Raw genomic sequence first — 18,802 nt, forward strand, 5'->3', positions numbered from 1 at the left:
CTAAAATGACTGAAAGACATTTAAGGAAATGCTCAACATTCTTAGCCATCAGAGAAATGCAAATCAAAACAGCTTTGAGATTCCATCTTACACCTGTAAAAATGGCCAAGATCAAAAACACTGATGACAACTGTTGCTGGAGAGGTTGTAGGGTAAAGGGAACACTCCTGTATTGCTGGTGGTACCACAAACTGGTACAGCCCCTTTGGATATCAGTATTATGATTTCTCTGAAAATTAGGAAACTATGTACCTAAAGATCCAGCAATACCACTTTTGGGCACATACCCAAAGTCTGCTCAGTCATACCACAAGGACATGTGCTCAACTATGTTCTTAGCAGCATTGTTGGTCATAGCCAGAACCTGGGCACAACCTAAGTACCCCTTGACCGAAGAATGGATAAGGAAAATATGGTACATATACACAATGGAGTACTACATAGCAGAAAAAAATAACGACATCTTGAAATTTGCAGGCAAGTGAATGATCTTAAAAACATCATATTGAATGAATTAACCCAGACCTAGAAAGACAAATACCATATGTACTTACTCATAAGTGGCTTTTAGACATAAAGTAAAGAAAACTAGCCTATAATTCACAATCCTAGAGAACCTAGACAACAATGAGAACTCTAAGAAAGACATACACGAATCTAATCTACATGGGACATAAGAAAAGACAAAATCTCCTAAGTAAATTGGGACCCAGGAACCATGGGAGAGAGTTGAAGAGGAGGAGAGAGGAAGTGAGGGGAATAGAGAAAAGTGTATAGCTCAATAAAATCAATACAAAAAATACAGTTTTGTGTAAATTTAAGTGAATCTCCATTTTAAGGCAGCATTTTATTTTTAATAGCCACTCATAAATTGAATGGCCCATATTAAAATACACTTATGTAGTGATAAAGGAGTAGTAGGCAGGAGTGAAACAGGAGTAATGATGGAGATTATTGGGAAAATAATAATAAAATAAGTGAAAAAATGCACCCCCACAGAGACCCATGGTTTAGTAGATACCAAGCAGCCAGTTGAGCTTAAGTTTTTGACTCGGAGCTCTTTTCAAGATAAATTAATAATAAATATTCAGTTGTGTTGTAATTATAATATTAAATGAACAGTACTTAATTGTTCAGCTATCATAATGTCAAAAGAGGTGGGTAATATATATGACTCAAGGAAGTGTTGGGAAATTATTGCTTTTCTTTGACAGTGGTAGAATATAAACTGATACAGTGTTTTTGAAACATAACCTTTTGTTGTATTGTACTGAAATACTTAAAACGTACACTTCAGAGAAACGTTTCATTAAAAGTAGACCTGAGTGGTGCACTAGTCAGTTTTTCTGGGTACCAGCCTTAACCCACACAAGGGACAAAAGTCTCTCTTGCAGTTTGTTCACAGAGAATTTTGTATAGAATCCAATATTCAATATTTCATGTGCTGGGTACATAAACTAAACATAGTACTATGTAGCAATAAAAAGAGCAATGTTGATTCACAAGATATGTCTATATAATTAACACATTTATTAATTGTCAAAGAAGCCAATCAACAAAACCTGCATACCATGTGACATCAATTATATTAAAACAAGTAATTTAAGGTGAAGCTCTCTTATTCATGCATATGTAAATGCTTATCAGGGGTCTGAATGAATATTCATCAACTTGAAATCAGTAGCTATGTGTAAAAGGTCAAAAGGACTTTAATTATAAATTACCACTCTGTCTTATTGCATCGTGCCTGCATGTATTCATTTATTCTTCATGTAGCTGAACAGAAAGCTTATTTATTCCCTACAGATAATTTTAAACATCATAGTCTCAGGTTTTTCTTTGCAAGATTACAAGAACAAATGATTGAGGGGGGAAAAGGTCTAATTCTTAAAACGTTGTTGCAATCATATATAAATGGTGTGAGCTTCCTATGGCTGAGAGTATGAGAGTCACAGTAACACATTACACTAAGGCCTCCTTATTTCTTATAAAGCTAGGGGATGAGTGCTGAGTGGACACAGGCTTTCTTTACCCTAAATTCTGAAATCAATGTCTACTGTGAAGTACATAAAGGACACTCAGTAACAAGGTTGTGACTAGCTTGAACGTCGTTACATTTTAAACATACAGTCAGAATACCAACTATTAAGAGAATTTTTTTTTTACAAAAGGGACAAATCACATTACCTTAACTTCTAATGACAGAATTGTGAATAAAACACCTAGAGGAAAGATCAGCCTTCATTCTTCTTAAATTTTCTCCAGTTAGGATCCTGATAACCTGTCTACCCACTAATCTCCAAAGAACATGTATCATCAATGTATCAGTCAGTGTGCTAGAAAGACTGGGATGATTTCTTCTTTTAATTTTTGGAGTAATATCTCATTGTATAGCCACACAGGCTGCCTCAATTACAGTGATATTACTGCCTCAGTCTCTAATATTCTTATTATACGCATCAGCCATCACATCTGGAAGGAAATGGTGTTGGTATCTTTATTTAATGCATCTTTAAAACATAATTACATTATTCCACCTTCTCTTTTCTGACTTCAACTTCTCTCACTTCTCTTTCTCCAATTCATCCCATATTTTCCCATATTCATCTCATATTGATGGTCTCTTTTTTGAAAAAAATATATATTATATATTATATGCATGTTTATATAAATACAACTTTCTCGGTCTGTTTTGTTTTTTCTGTGTATATAATTTCAGGTTGACCACTTTATATTAGATAACTAATTAGGGTGTTTGTCCCAGGAACAGGTTAATTCTCTTCTTGCAGCTGTCATTATTTGCCATTGTTCTCTGAGTAGGGGAAGAACTCTGTGAAATTTTCCCCTTTCCATGTTAGCATGTCCTTGATTTATGCTCAGAGGACTTGACTTCCTACTTCTGATACTTGCTCAGCATGGTCATTGACACATTATTCTCAATATCAGGAAATTAATACAATATAAATTCTCTTCAACATTAATCAGATGAGTGGGTAATGAAAATGTGGTATGAATACATAAAGGGATATTACTCACATGCAAATAAAGATAAAACAATGAAATCTGCAAATCAATAAATTTAATTTGAAAAGATTATATTGAGTTATGTAACCCAGACCCAGAAAGACAAACAATACACATTCTCTCTCATCTAGTCCTAGTTAGTCCTAGTTGCAAATTCTGCTGTGACTATAAAACATGGAGTAGCTGCAGAAATCAGGAAAGTGATAAGAGTTGAAGGGGGAAAAGAGATGGGTAGAGAAAGGAGAATATAGCTGATTTGAAGGGGGAAATGAGAAAAATAAGAGTAGGCTGTAATTGGAGATGGGGGAAGCGATGAATAACTCCAAGCTTGTTTGATAAAGTCTCAAGAAATCATTTTATGAATGTATTATTGTATATCTACATACAATTATATACAACACATATTAGTACAATACACACCACACATATATGTGTGCATTTAAGTACTTTTCAATTTGAAAACTTTACTAGAAGAAAGAGTTACAGCACTCTGCATACTCCCACAGAGGCAAGTCTTGATGCCTGCTTTCTGTTTGGGAGGACTCATAGTGTGACCATCTCCAGTTAATAGTGTCTTTATCTTGCCCACCATATGACTATCATTGTCTACCACTATTCTTCCTCTCTCCTACCTTTGGGGTGTGTGCCAGTTGGTCATTGCCTTCTAGAAATTGCCTCATACCGGAAAAATTTTATGGACAGTCCAAATTTCTATTCTTAATAGAATTTCTTCCAAATATCTGTGCATTTTAAAACGTGTAATTCTGCAATGCTTTCTGGTTTGTTGGTTTTAATAACATGATTATTCACAAACATTACTCTTATTACAAGCTTCCCATGGACCAGACATTTCATATGCAGTTTGTTCCCTGAGGGAGAAACTGTTTTTACCTTACAGCGAAGTCATGCTGTCTCTGAGAGACTATGTGTGGTTTCTAAGCTCAAGAAGCCCTGTCATTTATTTTAGTGTTTGTATAAGTGTTCTTCAAACAGTACTGAAACCCCATCCCTAGAAATAGCATCTACAAAGGAGTATTAATATATTTGTACGTGTAACAAATGAAGTCATCAGCCATAAGTCGGTGAACTTTGGAGGGAAGTTCATTTCGTATGTTTTGCACTTTTTTTTTTTTTTGAGACAGGGTTTCTCTGCAGCTTTTTTAGAGCCTGGCCTGGAACTAGCTCTTGTAGACCAGGCTGTCCTCGAACTCACAGAGATCCGCCTGCCTCTGCCTCCCGAGTGCTGGGATTAAAGGCGTGCGCCACCACCGCCCGGCTGTTTTGCACTTTTGAGATGAGCCCAGCGTTACTGCGGCTCTCTCTCGATCCATCTCTATAACTCCATTTTTTTCTTGACTTTCAGGGCATGAAGCCTCACTCTGGTTCTCTCCACCTAGAATCTGCTTTACTTTTTCTCCTCATTTGTTCCAGATAGTAAGATATCCTGGAAGGTCATGCCCAATTTAAGTTCTAATTTTAGATTTTGGAGGTCATAGTGTCTCAAATGTGGTATTTACTATTTTTCTGTAACTGGTAATTTTCTCAGTGACTCCTGGGAATTGACTCTACCCCGTCATCTGGCATTGCCCTAGGAAATGATAAACTATTTTTCCCTAACCACTAAGGCAACAGAAAAATATTTGTTGGCTCCCTTCTTTTGTAAGTTAACTAAAGAAATGCAAATGGGCATTAAAAACAATACCACTATCATCAAAAACACCTTAGGCAATTCTTTTAGAATTGGAAAGGTTTATTTATTTATGTTCTTTTCCTTCCTTTCAATTTTTCTTTCCTAGTGAACAGTTGTTAACCACAGAAGCGACAATATATCTTAAGTGTTTTATTTTCAAATATCCATCTGGTTCAGTTGTCTTATGTTGTTATTTTTTCCCTTGCGGCACTCATGCTGTAACAATGCATGGGTAATTGCATCCATGCAGACTCCTGCAGTGCTGTAACTACACAAACTAAAAGATGGCTTTTCAATAGAAGAAAGCAATCCCAACGATCATATATGAGCCCTGTAATCAATATTATGCAATTTTTGAATGGAGCACTGAAGTGAGAAAAAAGCACTTGTCAAAAAAAAAAAATGAGACATACGAAAGGCTGTTTTGTGCCTTCCTATGCTTGAAAGGCTTTCTGTAACTAGACAACAGTAAAAATATTGACTAAAGTCTCTGGGTTATGTTCTGATTACCTGATATTTTGCTGCAAAACAGAGCTCAGGAAATAGGAGAAAGTCAAACAGGACTCTATTGGATTGCATATCTACACAGCATGTATATAATGATGATTATAGGCAAGCAAAATGCCCCCATCAAATTTATGTTTACAATTCTTCATATACCTCTGGGTTTTGTCATAATTTATTACCTTTCTTTAAGAAGGATAAGCTGTCTTCAAAACCAACAATAGATAATAAAATTGCATCCTATTTCTTTCAACTTGTTAATTCCTATTTATCTCTCAAAATTCCGTTCTAGTAATTTTCTCTCAAAAAAGTATATAGTGACTCTTTAGTCGCTTTCTAGCCAAACTGGGTGCTTCACCATCTACCTTCCTTAAGTTCTTATTAAATCAGTAAGCAACACACTTCACCATAGCTGCTGTTCTCTATATCCTCCTCTTATTTCACAAGCCTCATTAACGCCCAGATCATGTTTTATTCATGATCTGCTTCTCTGCCCTTCTCGGTGTGACACATCATGCATAGCAAGTACTGGAGAAAGGCTTTGTCAGAATAAAGCAAAGCATCACTTGGGCCGTGACGCAGTGTCCAGTGTCATGTGAAAGTTCACACTCCCCAACCTTGAAATTATTTGGATTAATTATCACTTTGCAAAAATCCAGCATCATTAGCCAGTCAAACAACTGTGATTATGTGATTATTCATTTAACGGTCAGTTAACCCACGCAGATTTTTCTCTGTTGTTGAGACAATTCCTCAAGTTGAGACATCAGGCTTGGAAGCAAAATTAAGGAGATCATTTTGGTTGTTTGTTTGTTTGTTATATAATGAAAGAAACAGTACAAAGTGCTATGCAAACTTAAATTTGTATGTGCTTGCTTTGGGTGTTTCCACAATCAACTTTCTCCTATCCTCATCCATACATGACATACTTTAGGAAGTTCTCATAAAAGCTTTGTAGTGATCATACCCTTCCTTCATCTGGCAAGGCACAGTTGCAAGTGTTTTTTTTTTCTTAAAACATTTTAAATGCCATATTTTATTTGTGTTTAAAAGGTTTGAAGAATACCCATCCATCTAAAATATATCTCTGTACATATAGAAAATCTAATTAACATGAATATGTTTGACTGTTATAGATGACTATCAACCTGTATTTAATTATAAATTACATTTTTTTCTCATTTTTTTTATTAAAAATTTCCATCTCCTCCCCTCCTCCTCCCCCTTCCCTCCTCTCCCTTGCATCCATACCCCCACTCCGCCCCTCTCCAAGCCAAAGAGCCATCAGGGTTCCCTTCACTATGTTAAGTCCAAGGTCCTCCCTGCTCCCCCAAAGGAGGGAGATCATGAGCAAGGAAGTCAGGACCGTGAGGAGTGCGTTTACCCATTGAGACCGTGGGACAGATCTAACAGGAGACCACCAAGTCCAGTTGGAATGGGACTGATGGAACAGGGGACCAAACCGGCCTCTCTGAATGTGGTTGACGGTGGAGGAGGACTGAGAAACCAAGGACAACGGCGATGAGCTTGAACTCTATAGCATGGACGGGCTCACTGTGAGCCTTGTCAGTTTAGTTGCAAGTGTTTTATCTCTTTCGGGCTACCGTATCACTAACCATCGCAAGTTTACATTATACGGGCATCCTTTAGTTCAGAAAGCTATGCAGTTGTTAGATCTAACTACAGAAGCTTCCTCTTCTCCATGGAGATACACCTGTTCACTTCCACTTGAAGCCTGAAACCACAGAGTGTACTCCGCAAACTGTTTTACATGCCGTGATTATTTTATACCTAGATATGCCAATTTCATACCCTTTTGATTTTAACTAAGTGGCAGTCGTCACTGTGGCAATGCGTTTTGCAATTTGAGGTGTGACAGCAAAGTTAACACAATTTCTTTTTCCTTTTTCACAATTTCACAGGTAGATGGCTTGTTCTTAGCAGCTTCAGCACACCTGTTTTTTTCTTTTCTTACTAAGCTGAGTATTTCCTCTTAAGGAAAGTCTCCAGTATCCCTCTTTGGCATATCCAAATTTCCGGTTTTGCTACTCTGGAATATTAGGGCCATCATTAGTTAAAATAATGGATACTGAAACATAGGCACTGGGTTTCAGGAGAATTAATTTGACACCCCGAAGAGCCACTAGGATGATTGAGGTCCAGACAGGAAGAAACTTGGTGTTGATAAACTACACTTTATACATCAACACATTCTACATGTACAACTTCTGAACTCTTTTCCTCTGAAAGTTTTTATTTAATGTTTCCAGATTAAGCTTGGCCAGAGAAAACCCAAGTACTGGAAAGTGAAACTCAGCATAGCAGGGAGACTATTATACACTACAAAAAGGCAGATGGGGAAAGGAAGGCTGAGTAAGGTTTTCTCATAAAACCCATGTATAAGTTGTGATTTAGTCCATGGGTAAGATGTCATTGTACATGAAAGTACGATGCTGAGAGAGTCTGGGATTGCAGGAATTCTCATTTACCTTGTATAAGTTTCACAAAGAGGTTTCAATTTGATGCATGTGGTATGCATATATATTGTGTAGTCAGTCACACAGGAAAAAGTAAAATGTTCTGTAACTTAGTGCAATCCTGCAAGAACATTGACCCATGTCACAACATTCTTCCTTATCCATTTAGATCCAACTAAGGAAAACATAAGTTAACAAGGTAAATCATTTCCATGTGAGCCCGAATGAAAACTAAGTTTGAAAATCATGACATTTCTAGAGTTTGCTAAGTATTTCTGGATAGTGCGACTTAACGTTATAAAAGGAAAAGTTCTATAAATATTTACAAGAACTGTGCAGCAAATCGGAACAAAATGATAACAGAGTTTCAGTGACACATCCTGATAAATTCAGTCCCCAACTTAAAGAGAAAGTTTTGCCAATCATTAAAACACTACAGTTTTTTGGAAATGTTGAGATTTATTCCTCTTCTCCAATTTATTAGTATATATTATGCCAGTAAATAAAATATGATCAAATTGCTATGAATAAAATTAGGGAGAACTGTGTAACAAATAGGTAAAGCAATGGAAAATACATGTCATCTATAATTTATAAAGGAATGATACCTGATACTCAGAATACTTTCTAACAATCAGCAAGAACTATGCAAGAAATTAAATTCATTTATTTAATAAATTCATGTGATTTAACTTCATCCAGCTCTTTGAGTGTAGTTAAAATATTAATTCATTTATTCCTTATAACAAACCAAGGAGGCAGAAAATATGATTCAATCTCTTTGAAATTAAAATATGGAGACTCAGTGAATTATGCAACCTGTCTAAAGTCCCAGGTTAAGTGGTAGAACTCTCAATTGAGCCCAGGCTGTAAGTCTCTAGGAAGGCAAACAAATCCACAGACAAAGCAAATGGAAAATAAGAAAAGGATAAAAATAAGGTCTAAAAACAGGGCCCCTAATAGCGAGGTGAAATGAGATTTTTGTTTTCTCAAACTGAGCTAGGAGCTTGCACTAAAGAATGAGCAGAGTTGTTTCATGGATAAACCATTGATGTACAAACTGTAAGTTGTTCGGTTTCCGAGATCAAGATGTTTCTGTCATCATCACAGACTTCCATTCTTTCCGAAGGAAAGACCTTCTTACCTTTTGTTAATTCAGTTACCATTGAGTAGTGCCACTCTCTGAGCTCTACTATGCCGCCCAAGAACAAGAAGAGGAAAGATGCTAGAAAGTTGGCAAAATAAGACAGACTCAACAACCAAGGCTGATGGCAAGGTCAAAATTGATAAGTGGTCCAAAGGCAAATTTCGGCACAAGCCCTGCAATGTAGTCCTGTTTGACAGAATGATATATGACAAACTTTCTAAGGAAGTTCTGAATATAAGCTTGTTGTTGAGCTGAGCTATGGTTTCTGAGTGACTGAAGATTTGCTGCTCCATGGCCAGAACAGCCTTTTAGTAGTTACTTGATTAAGGACTTATAAAGCTGGTTTCATAGCCCATTTGCCTCAGAAAGACCAAGGGTGGAGAAGCCTCAGCTGCTGATGAAGAAGTGTAAGCAAGTTTAATCAGCTGAACATTTGGAAAAATAAAACTTTATTAAGTAAACCACAATATATAATTTAAAACAAATAAATAATAACATGAACAACAAAAACAGTCAAGCCTCATAAGTGTATGGAACAGCTTGAATCTGCTAGATGTCACAGCATGTAACCTAACTTTCATAGGTAAGGGTGTGTGAAAAAACAAAACCAAAAATCAAACAAACAAACAAACAAACAAACAAAAACCTATGTGAATTTGTGGGAAACAAGGCTGCTGTGTTTTCCTTGGGGATGATTGTTAATAAAGCTTTATTGATGATATCTAACAAGAATTAAAACTTCCAGCATAAATAGCATGATGGTATTTATGTCTTCCGAGGCCTCTTGCCTTTTACCTAGTCTTTCTTGGTTTATGTCACTATCATACAGGTGCTAGAAATGGGATGTGAAGAACAGCCCACATGTTGACTCAGAAACCTCAGTTTCAATGCCATCACACAAGAAGTTCCATAAAGAAAACTCTCCTTTCTTTTCCCTTCCCTCTTTCAATTCCTCTTTTCTCCCTCCCTCCTTTGCATATTCCCCTTCTTTTCTTCCTTTCTGCCTCTGCTGTACTGTCTTAGTCTGTGAGGTTTAAAGACACTAGTCATTCTGTACCACAGAACTCCATTCAGGTCTCCTTATTTGCATCAGCATTAATTTCGGAGAATGGGGTGGCTAGGACTCAGTGGACATGTTATAAATTATTCCAAATTTTTGTGCTCTCATTATAATGCCATATTAGTCCCTGGAAATTTATTTATTTTATTTCTATAGAAAGAAGAGACATTGCTACAGCTGCCATGTCCTTCCTATAGATAGCTTCCCTTCATCCTTCCCTTCTTTTCTATCTCTTTCTTCCTGACATTCTTGTGGGGGAGGCATGAGCATGTGCACAAGCATGCTGTGTATGTACATGTGTCCATATGTAGTCACACTTGGAAACCAGAGATTGACCAAAGGATGTTTTCCTCAATTGCTTTCCTAACTTATTTTCTGATACTGGGTCTCCCACTGAACCAGAAGATCAATGATTCGGGTGAAATATCTGTCAGGTGAGCTCTCAGATCCACTTATCTCTATAACTTTTAGCCCTGAGTTAAAGGAACAGGTTTATAAGCCTACCATTTTATATGTGGGTTCTGGAGATCTAGAACCTCAATCTTGTGTAGCTAACAAATTTAACCACCAAGCCTTGTCCCTATCCATTAGATTTATTTTCTATTCAAAGGTCATCACAAGATATGGAATACCTTAGGGAAGGACAAAGTTTCCAGTTGTTTCCCAAGGAAAGAATGTATTTACAAGAACACACTTGGTCTTGGAATGCTGGGAATGAATGTTTTAGAGTCAATTTTTTTATTCTTTTCTATAATAGACACAATGAATTTAAATTGCCAATGACAACAGTCATGATTCATAGTAATCTTGTGATATTTTCCACAATCTGACTAATGGAGGGAACTTTTCAAATCTCATTGCTATTCTTAGTCAATTCATAGTTATTTTAGATAACCTCTCCTTCCTGGTGGTTGGCACAGTCTCTCCGTCCTCATTACCTTAACCCTTCACAAAGATTTTTTCTTTTTACCAATAACATGAATTATATAAAACTTCATCATTCTCTCCAGCACAATTGTTACACTTATTTTAATAGCTTGACCCTTAGGAGACCACAGCTACTTTTTGACTTGACTTCAAGTTCTCCTTCTTTCTTGAGGCAACCCAATACTGTTGCCGTTTTAGTAACAGAAAAGTTATGTAGCCACAGAGGTAGCTTAGTGTTTTAGCTTTGACTTTACACTGAAGTGGCTTAGATGATCCTACCAATATATTTATTTATTTATTTATTTAAATTTTCCACCTCCTCCCATCCTCCCGTTTCCCTTCCACTCCCCCACTCCCCCTTCCCCTTGCTCTCCGGTTCTTAGGGAAGTCAGGGTGCCCTGCCTTGTGGGAAGTCCAAGGCCCCCCCTCCATCCTAGGAAGGTGTGCATCCAAACAGACTAGGCTTCCAAAAAGCCAGTACATGCAGTAGAATCAAAATCCAGTGTCATTATCAACCCCCATCCCCTGCTCCCAACTTTTTGCCCAGCGATCTTGTCTACTTCCAATATCCAGGAGAATAACTATATGTATTTCTTTGGGTTCACCTTATTTAGCTTCTCTAGGATCACGAACTATATGCTCAATGTCCTTTGTTTATGGCTAGAATCCATTTATGAGTGAGTACTTACCATATTCCTCTTTTTGGGTCTGGGTTATCTCACTCAGTAAAGTGTTTTCTATTTCCATCCATTTGCATGCAAAATTCAAGATGTCATTGTTTTTTACCGCTGAGTAGAACTCTAAAGTGCATATGTGCCACACGTTCTTTATCCATTCTTCTATTGAGGGGCACCTAGGTTGTTTCCAGGTTCTGGATATTACAAATAGTGCTGCTATGAACATAGTTGAACAAATGCTTTTGTAGTATGATTGGGCATGTTTTGGGTATATTCCCAAGAGTGGTTTTGCTGGATCCTGAGGTAGGTTGACTCCCAGTTTCCTGAGAAACCACTACACTGATTTCCAAAGTGGTTGCACAAGTTTGCATTCCTACCAGCAATGATGAGTGTTCCCATTACTCCACATCTCTGAGAACAAGAAGCTCCAACCCCTTTCACTCCCAGAACATACAGTGAGTCAGGTGTTTCTTCTTTTCTCTGAATTTTCCAAAATAGAGATTCAAAGATGAAGAAAATCTCTAAATGGTTTATGGTGTGTTTAAAATATATGTAGGCTTTGAAGGACAAAAAAGGATAAAATCCTTAAAAGAAAAAAGAAGAAAAGAGAGTAGTTGAGTGTGGTGACACACACTTTTAATCCCAACATTTGGGAGACAGAGGCAGGTGGATCTCTGTAAGTTCAAGGACAACCTGGACTACAGAGTGAATTCTCGGACAGCCAAAGATATACAGAGAAACCCTGTCTCAAAAAGCCAAAAAATAAAATATAAATAAAAGAAATAGAGTAAAATAAAGCCACATGAAGATGAAAAACACACAGAAAGTCTGGATACTGTATGTCATTGTGCTGTCTTTAAATTGTTTGATGACTGAGGAAGGAGCAACAGCTGCTAAAAGACATTTGATTATAAATGCTGCTGGACTAATACTATATATATATATATATATACACACATATATAATGTTTTGACTTTAAAATTTATGTCGAAAGGCATGCTACTTTGGAGAAGTGGTTTTGCTTTTGTTTGTACAGGAAATGAGGGACTGTTGATTCATTCTGCATTAAGAAAAATCAGGCTTGGACCTGAGAACCAAGGAAGAACCCCTGAGAAATCTCTTATAGGAGGAATGGCCCAGATGTCTGAGTTCTACATTCAGAACAATTCAAAGAGTACTGCCTGAGGTGATCAAACCTTACAAGATACTCCAGTCAGGATTTGGTCATAAATTTTCTTTAGGTCCCCATAAGATTATCAGCACTCTGAAACAGCAGGAAGTATCCTGGAAAACTATGCCCACATTCCTCAAAAGTGGTTTATGGATGTTTGTTTTTGTTTAGAATGTTGGTTACAAGTTGTTATGGATAATGGTCAGTAGAAAATCTAAACAGAGGAGATTCAATTCAGAGTTCTTGTTTTAAATTGTGTGGGGAGTGCTGTGGGACAATGATGGTCTGTGCCTTGTCACCTGTATTTTAAATAAACGCTGACTGGCCAGTAGCCAGGCAAGAAGTATAGGCAGGTGTCCAGGCAGGAACTAGAGGTGAGGCAATGAGAATTCTGGGAATAGGTAAGTCTGCAGTAGTCATCCAGACACAGAAGAAGTCAGACACAGATCAAGAAAGGTGACTGCCTAGTAAAAAAAGGTACCAAACCACGTGGCTAACACAGCCAAGAATAATGGGTTAATATAAGATGTAAGAAAGAGTTAATAAAAAGCCTGAGCTAATAAGCCAATCAGTTAATAATTATTGTATACCTCTGTGTGTTTCTTTGGGAATGAATGACTGCAGGACCAGGTGGGACAGAAACCTCAGTCAACATTTCTCTCTCTTTCTCCAACTTACCACTAACCATTCACCCTTCTAGGATACATTCATGAGTAATATAATTATAATAATTATAATAGTAATTATAATTATAGTAATATAAGAAAGGTAGGAGTGATGGACTGTTATCAGTGCCTTTGATGCACTGAAGGAAGGGACTAAAAGGATGAATCATCCATGTATTCATTTTGGGCAAGGCAGAAGCTAGAAAGTCTTGATGGCAGTCAGTGCAGAATCTTTATTTCCAACAAAGTTGGAAGTGCCAAAATGAATCACAAAATACTTTGGAATGAGAATTTTAGAGAAGCCTATTTTTAAGAATTTCACAGTTATTTTACTTATTTTATAATTTTTGCATTTTTATTAAAAATCATTATACATATCAACCCCAGTTCCCCTCCCTCCCCTTCTCCTTTTCCTCTCTCTACCCCAGTACCAGCACCCATCCCCATCCGCTCCACTTCTCAGAGGGGGTAAGGCCTTCCTTAGGGAGTCAACAGGGTCTGGCACACCAAGTTGAGGAAGTTTCAATTCCCACCCCTTGTATCAAGGCTGAGCAAGGTATCCCACCATAGTGACTGAGCTCCAAAAAGCCAGTTCATGTACCAGGGATAAGTCATGGACCCACTGCCAGTGCCCCACCCCCAACGGATCAAGCCACATAACTGTCACCCACATTCAGAGGTCCTAGTTCAGTTCCATGCAGGTTTCCCAGCTGTCAGGAGAGAGAGAGAGAGAGAGAGAGAGAGAGAGAGAGAGAGAGAGAGAGAGAGAGAGAGAGAGAGAGAGAGAGAGAGAATATGAATCTGCAGCTGGATATGGAAAGCCAAAATTTCTCCTGATTAGACTAATTAGCCTAAACTACTCTTGCTTGGATGCTGGCTTATTGGCGCTGCACATTCTGCATAGCAAAAGGCAATCTTCCTCTACTCCAAGTATGTCTCTATCTCTTACTAAGTTTGGTTCAATTTAAAGTGTTAGGCCCAGAGGTTTGCCTCAAATCTACCACAGCCATGTACTGTACAAGGCGGAAGAGCTGGTGGCAAGGAGATTCTCTGTTTTGAAAACATTTCCCAATTAATTTTGCAATGCAACAGAAAAAATAACCTTCTTCTCTCACTTTCTTCTCAATGGACTGAAATATAAAGAGCTAATATCAGTAAATCATTAATAGAAATTGATGATGCATCATAAAACACTGAGGTTGTGAAGGGATATGTTATGGTCATGAATTCTTATCTGCCTCTTTCGTATGAGATGATGGTAAAGTCACCATTTCTCTTTATCTGGCCATCAAAGGGCCCGGATCTGATTTTGGGCAAGTGATTTCATGTATTCACTCTGACAAGTGTCGAGTATAAGTTGCATGGTCAATATGGTTATGGATGAGAAGAAAAACTGAAAAAGCAAACTAAAATAATGCTTTGTGCTACTCCAGACAAAGAGAGAGTGCTCATTTCTATGCAGATTTGTGACTGTCTTTCCCATAATAATGCTTTTTTTTTTCTGCCTTTTTAAGCTAAAGCTGGCACTCAGCACATGGCTTTGTATGGAGTACAAATTCAGAAATAATTTCTCAATGAATGAACTGTCATCCGCACAAAAAAAAGCATATTAGTAGTTCAGTGCTTAGAAAGACACATCTATACATCTTTGGCTCTCTCCAACCAGACTGTCTCATCTTTTAGACCCCATTCATAACACCTGCAAGTCCTTTCGTGCCTTGCGCTGCTTTGCGAGGCGGCGTTCCCCGCAGAAAGACTGCCCCGGCACAGCTGTGCCAATTAGTTTCCGTGCCCAAGAAGAGTGACGATAGTGATATTTTTCTCGATGAATGACAGACCTACTGGAGAGTCCACAAATCAAAATGTCAATTTTCTTTTCTTATTCCGTCTCTTTTGTGTCCCGTGTTTGTATATCATTTATGCTACAAAAGTGCCTTTGGATAGAGAAAAAGAATCCGTTTCCCCCTCCAAGTTTAACTAAATAATGAAGCAGCTCTGTGACAGATTATGACACATTCTGGAACCACAGTTGTTGCTTACCAAGTGCGGCAACAGCATTCATCCTATTAATATAGGGCTTTAATAAGAGTATCCGTGGTACCTAGATGGAGGGCAGTTGGGAAACCAGTAAAGACCAAGCTTGCTTCTCATAGTTGTATGAAACAGAAAATCTCAGACTTCCAAAGCTCACGCAAAAAGGTCTTGGCTCAAAATATCGTTTATTCTAATTATGAACTGTCATATCATTACAGTTTGCCCTAAACTTAAGTATTTGATTATATTTTAAATTTCTTCTCATTTCTTAAAGGAAGTACATGTGACATGTATATTTAGTATGTTGAAAGCCAGTACTAAGGTTAAGATAATCACATTAATTTTTTTCTACTTTATATTAAAATCCTCACTATGCTTACTGTTTTCAGAACATCTGTTTTTGTTTGGTTTTAATCTGGTCATTTAAAGGAAAATTTCAGAGTCATAGACAAAATATAAGAAGAGAAAGGCATCTGAAATTGTTTCTAGCCACAGAAATTTAAGAAAATCCAAGGCAAGTGATAAATGAATGAAAAAGAAGAAAAAAGACAGAAATTCATAGTAATAAATCATGGGATCCAGAGAAGTTTCAGATAAGATGGATGGCTTATGTCTGGGGCTAGAATTACTTGACTTAAAAATGTGATAATAATTTGTGTTGTTTTAGGGATTATCTAATACCACCTTCTTAGGAAAATGAAGTAACTTCTCAGTTAAAATTACTGATATCTCACCGAACCCATTTTAGCCCACACATTCTTTTCTGAAAATCTATTCATTCTTGTAAACATTTATTTACTGTGCACATGATTGTGTGTGCAGGCATGCATGTTTGTGTGTATGTGTGTGTATGTGTGTGTGTGTGTGTGTGTGTGTGTGTGTATGTGTATACACATGTATATCCCAGGGTCAAAAGTAGAGGTCAAGGACAATTTGAAAGAGTCATTTCTCTCTTTCAATAAATATGATAACCAATAGATAAATTTGCATAATTTCATATTCCTTATACATACAACAAATGAAAGACATTTTAGTAAAACACTACAGGGAATATTAGTCTATTAATATCATCTTTCCATAGTGTAGAAAAAGTTTAGATACAGTCTAGATTATAGAGAATCAATCCATCTATTATCTATTCATCCAACACATTCATTCAAGGGCCTCAGCAATAAACTATTGAGCTAGTGTTTTAAGTACTTAGAATTGAGAAATGCATTCTAAGTATAGAACTCAAACATTAACAATTCAATATAATTTTCCTCTGATATTGTGCTATAAATATTTATAGGTTGACTTATGAGAATGTAATCTAAAATTTTACAGTATATTTTAGCAATCGTCATTATTAGTTATAAGGAAATGTGTGGATTATATATCACATAAGATTTGCAATTAGATGTAATTAGCTAGAAAGTTAAATGCTATAATAATTTTATGTATTGTTTTTCATAGCATCTCATGTATTTTAAACTATCTTGAAATAAATTCACTTTAGCGCAGAGGATGCCCTTGAACTTCTGATCTTTCTGCTTCCAACTCTCAAATGCTAGAATTTCAGAAATACACCACTATGTCCAGTTTCTATGAGGTTAGAGATTAAACCCAGGATTTTATTCATGCTAGGAAAGCACCAAGTAAGTGACAACCCATAATTTAATATATTCCACACAACATTATTTCAAGTACTGAGGCCATTTTGAGTATCTCTGGACAAGGGGGAAATGGAAGACATAGTGTAAGAATTCTTTGTATTTTGTGTGCCTTGGTGTTTGAAAGAACAAGCAGAGTTCACCTTTGCCCCAGTTCAAGACAGATCATTGAGTGACTCGATTTTCTTCTTTGCAAGTTTCACGTCGTAAAAGTGTAACTTTGAGGCACAAATCTATTGCCTGCTCTTTCACTTTTTTCTGCTTTCAAGAGATTCCAGACTAAAATGCATCTCACTGTTTTTCACTTGGTTATGTCACACGAGGCCTGCCTTCTACCCTTTATTCTACCCTTCACCCGTCTCCATTTCTCTATATCCTGAGGACACAGTTTTGCTATGTGACTTTCTAGTTGCAGTTGTTCTCCTGGAAAGGGGTTAATATCATTTCCTGACCCTGTGAAATAGGGGTGAGAGAAGAGGCTCCATCTCTTGATGGGGGATATAGGAACACCAACTGACAGAAGCTGAGGAAATCCAATCTTGGATGTGTGCAGATTTATCAGCTTGTGAACAACTCATCATGTTATAAATTATTTACATTTAGATTTTTCCTGTAATTGATTTATGAAAAAAGTTTTATGAGTTTGCCAATATCCGGAATAAGAAAAATATTTAGTATACAGACACAAGACCGTCTGTAAAATAATCACAGTACTTTAAAAAATGAAAATAATGTTTAATGCTGCTATAGGCTTTCAAATGATGACATTATGTGTACTTATTTCTTCTTTATTTATTCATTATGAAACTGAAAAAATAGATGAAAACCAGGCAACAAAAAATGATTAACCACAGCTTAAATATTTTTAAGTTTAAGAAAACATGGCATTGGCAAAATTGCAATATATATTTAATTTTATCAAAAGTAAATGTTTTTATACAATATATTCTGAGGGGGTTAAGAAGGAAATTCAGAGATGGAAGACTAGACTAAAACGAAGGGTCATTTGAGAGGGTCATATGAGAAACCTAATACAACATAAGCTTGTGTATACACATATGAAGGCAGGAATCACCAAATAATGGGGAAGTCACTCCTAACTGGACATCTCTTGTAACCAAATGAAGTTTCCAGTACTGAGAATGAATTACAAACAATCAAGGGACTGGCCAATGGGGTACAATGGGAACCCTCCAAAAACCCAAGCTATTGCCAAGACAATGGATTGCACTCCACAGTCTGACAGCAACACCCTATTGCTGAAGGCAATACCTACACAAGTCACTGAATACGGTAAAGTTGAGGTGTTCCCAAACTAGAGACTTCACCCTTATTGGCTAGTGATTATGGTATTGGAAAGTACTCTGCATGGACCAAAGGAGAAGTGCAAAACAACAGCCCAGTTATTACAAACCCTTTGATCTACAATGGTGACCTGTCTTTAAGATTCAGTCATGGCACAGAGCTTGTGAGAGTATTCAACCTGTATGTGATTGAACGTAGAACCCATTCCATAAAATAGAACCCATGCATTACAATACTTGGTTGGTTAAGAACCTGAGACTAGATAGAATAGAGGACTAGGAGGAAACCTACTAGTTCAGTTCTGCTAAATGAACACAGCATTTAAAGGACTCCTATTGAAATTCTGCTATACTCATAGATCAGTCCCTTTCTCAGCCATCATCAGAGAAGCTTCCTCCTGCAAAAGACAGAAACAAATACAGAAACAACTCACAGTCAGATATTGTGCAAGAGTGAGAGATTGGGGCAC

The sequence above is a fragment of the Arvicola amphibius genome, chromosome 10 (assembly GCF_903992535.2).
Source record: "Arvicola amphibius chromosome 10, mArvAmp1.2, whole genome shotgun sequence".
Lineage (NCBI taxonomy): Eukaryota > Metazoa > Chordata > Mammalia > Rodentia > Cricetidae > Arvicola > Arvicola amphibius.